General features: G+C 55.1%; 1 protein-coding gene across 1 annotated transcript in view; it reads left to right on the forward strand.

Moving 5' to 3' along the window:
• The first annotated feature begins 261 nt into the window (after window positions 1-261).
• Window positions 262-3,489, forward strand: part of STARD8 (StAR related lipid transfer domain containing 8) — a 31,696-nt gene continuing 28,468 nt past the window's right edge. The window contains exon 1 of the mRNA XM_024746608.1: window positions 262-403. The gene's annotated coding sequence lies outside the window, so the exon portion shown is untranslated. The remainder of the gene's footprint in view (window positions 404-3,489) is intronic.

Here is a 3,489-nt window from a genome sequence, read left to right on the forward strand (position 1 = left end):
CTTCACCCTTAGTTGCTGGCCCTGGGCTTGTGCCTTGTCCCAGCCCCCCCGCATTGGTGTGACCGGAGGAAGTGGCAGCAGCGCGGGGATTGGAAGAACTCGAAGGCAGAGCCCCGCCCACCACAATTTGGGACGCTTTCTGGGGAGTTCGGTGGGCCGGACTGCGCCCTCATTGGTCGAAGGTCCCGTAGGTGGGCGGGGCGTCCCCGCCTCCCGACTCGCCGCTGCTCCCTCCCCACCGGCGCAGAGAGTGGCCGCGGCTTGACAACAGCTAAGCAGCCGCGGCAGCTGCTCCTTTGGCTGGCACCGTTACCCCCGCCCAACCCCAGGCTCCGCGCGTGCCTCCCGCCCGCTGGCAGCTGCGTCGGGGTCTCGACCCCAAAGCGTCGGACGCGGCCTCCAGGTAGGAGTTGGGGCGACGGCCAGGGGAGGTCGGGGCCGGCGGGGGACCGGGGGCTCTCTCGCCTCGCCTCTCCTCGCCTCTCCTCGCCTCACCTCTCCGGCGCGCTCCGGCCCCCGCTCTTAGCGGTTCGGCTGCGCGGCGTCCACGGGAGACGCGGAGGGAGCGAGCCGAGCCGTTTGTGTCCCCAGGATTTGAGGCCGGTGGCGCCGAAATCGGGGGAACCCCGGAGCCCGCCAGCCGCGCTTCTCCCTAGGAAGCCTCGGGAGTGGGGTGGTGGAAGGCGGCTGTCCGCCCATTACCCCCGGGCCTGACTGGAGCCCGGAGCCGTAGCTCAGGGGCTTCGGAGACGGGCTGGAACTGGGCGAGGTGGCGGGGCTTGGGCTTTGCGGTCGGGTCACGCCGCTTTTCCTTTCCTCTCCTCCTTCCTCTGCTTTGAGCGCATTTCCAGGAAGCCCCTGGTTGGGCGGCATGGGCTTTCCCCTCGGCCACTGCCTTCCTTCTGAGAAACGCCCGGACTTTCCTGGTATTGAGGTGGCAGCGGGGATCAAGCGAAAACCTTTGGATAAGTCGCTTCTTCCAGGGCTCAGTTTCCCCATGAAGTCCAAAATGGATTTAGATTAGAGAACCTCTGAGCAAAGGCCTTTTAGTGGAAGTTTTTGGGATTTCCCAATTAGATAGTCTGAGGTTCTCTCCATTTCTCTTCTCCCAAACTCTTTAAAGTACTGAGTTACGACTCAGGGAACCAGGGCTCAGCCACTAATTCATGTGACCTTAGGCGAGTCATGCTACTTCTGTGGGCCACAGTGTTTTCAACTGCACCTTGGGTGGTGGGCTGGAATTCGGTATCTAAAGGGCCAGTCTCTTCCACCCTGACATCTGGTGACTTGTCCAGGCTCCTAAACTGGCAGGTAAAGGGTTGTTTCTGAGATGCTTGGGGCGACAGGAGCTTTGCAGATGGAGAGCCTTGGGGTGATTATGCAGCTAAGCCAGCTGGAAAACTAGTGGTGTTGGGAAGGGCGAGCAGGACAGCAGCCAGACTGGTGGGGAGTTGTGGGGCCAATGCAGAGCCCTGGGCCCCAGAGGTTGGGCTGGAGGGCCCTGGCATGTCTCCATCTCACTCAGAGCACCCACGTCTGCCGACCCCGAAGGAGACGGTGATGAATCACACCCAGGGCTATTTTCAAACTCTGACTCCTACTGTGGACCTGTTCCCGCTCCCACTCTAGGGGTTGATGTCCCCACCCACCGTCTGTCTTACTGCTCTCTGAATTTTCCCTTCACTTTCATCCTCCTGGAGTAGAAGAGAGACAGTTCTTGTCGGGGGAATGAGAGGGCAGGCAGCCCAAGGGCGTAGAGAAGGTGGTGACTGCAGGTGGTTTCTGAGTGGTTGATGGAGTGAACCAAAAGAATGTGATAGGAATGATGGTTTTAGGGGTGGGGGATTCTCTCACCCTAAAGCTACAGCTACCATACCGCTGGACATTCTGGGCTGGTCCTCATTTCCAGGATTTGGCCTTTGTCCAACTATGTTCTGGATTTGGGATTTGAAATTTCTATTCCCTGGACCTCTGTAGTTAGAAAACACCACATGGATAGAGTCTGGTTTCCCCTATTTGCTTGCCTTTTCTCCACTCCGTAAGCAGTTCTTGGAGAAGTATGCTAAACCTCTCTGTGCATCTGCAGCTCCTCTCCCTGATCTGGAGAGGAGAGGGAGATGATATCTGGAGGTGTTTAGGGCAAGAAGAGGCTGAAGTTGCACTGAAGGGCTGTGTACCCTGAAGGGTATATGCCCAGTAGTGGGATTGCTGTAGATTGGAGAGGGAACAGGGGACCCCTGGAGCCGGGTATAGGGATAACAGCAGCAACACAAAAGCAAGAAAGTCCCGAAGGCCTCCCTTAGAGGATCGAGTCTCTAATGGGGCTGCTGTGGCAGCGGTCAGTGCTTTTCTGCCCGGAGACTCCTGGAGCTCCCTGTTCCAGCCTTGGAAAGTTCAGGTTCAACAGATGACAGGTTTAACAAAGGCAGGCTGTGCCTCCACCTTCTTGGGGAAGGTGGGGCATGGGGTCTCTCACTGGAAGAAGGAGTTGCCTCTGGCTTGAATAGGATAAGGGGAACTTTTTTCTTGGACTCCCAGTTTGGGTAAGATGAAGTGTCATGGCCCTGGGCCTTTGGAAGGCTGTTATCAGATAAAGTAAAGATAGGGGATCTGAAAGATGCAAGGGCTCTAGGATGGGATGTGTGAACTCCCCCACCCTGCAACCCTAAACAGAGGAGTTGAGCACAGGGCTGGAAACACAGTTATCGGTGTCAAGTGTTTATTACAGCTTTATTCATCTGTGACCCGGGGCCTTGGTTTATGTGTGTATATTAAGGGGGAGCGGGTCCTAGTAAATTTGAATCAGTGGACAGGAGGCACCAGTCTGGGCCCTTGTCACCAGTCTGAAGTGCTGTGTTTGTGTGTTGAGTCTCCTCTTGCCCAGCCTGCCACCTTGGGAACTTGCATGCCCACTGTTGCTGTCCCTATTTACCCGAGACCTCTCAGGGACTGCAGAACTGGAGGTTAGGTTCCTCAGGAGTCCAGCATGGTGTGGGGCCAAGAACTGAGGACTGGGAGCAGGACTCCTGGAGGTTTAAATCCAGGCTCTGCTGCTCCACTCAATCTCTCAGACTCTTAGTTTTTCCCCGTTTTTTTTCCACTTTACTGGATTAAACAAGAGGATCCATGGCTAAGTGCTTGGTGAACTACCAAGTGCTATATAAATTATTAGTCATTAAGTTCTTGGTACTAGGTCTTGTGGAGGACACAAAGTGTAACCCCCACCCTTCAGGGAACCTACCATCTAGTAGATGGGGATTAGTGGCATGAATGATACATGACACACTAAGTCTTTACCTCGGTGAGGGCTTTAAAAAATTATTATGGAGAATTTCGAACATACATAAAAGTAGAGATGATTAGTGTAATAAGGTCCCATGTGCTCGTCACCCAACTTCAACAGCCATTAGCCCATGGCCAATCCTTCCCTGTATATGCCTTCATCTACTTCATTCTCTTTCTTGTTACTTTGACATGAATCCCAGACAC

This window comes from Neophocaena asiaeorientalis, unplaced genomic scaffold, assembly GCF_003031525.2.
Source record: "Neophocaena asiaeorientalis asiaeorientalis breed wild unplaced genomic scaffold, Neophocaena_asiaeorientalis_V1.1 scaffold667, whole genome shotgun sequence".
NCBI lineage: Eukaryota > Metazoa > Chordata > Mammalia > Artiodactyla > Phocoenidae > Neophocaena > Neophocaena asiaeorientalis.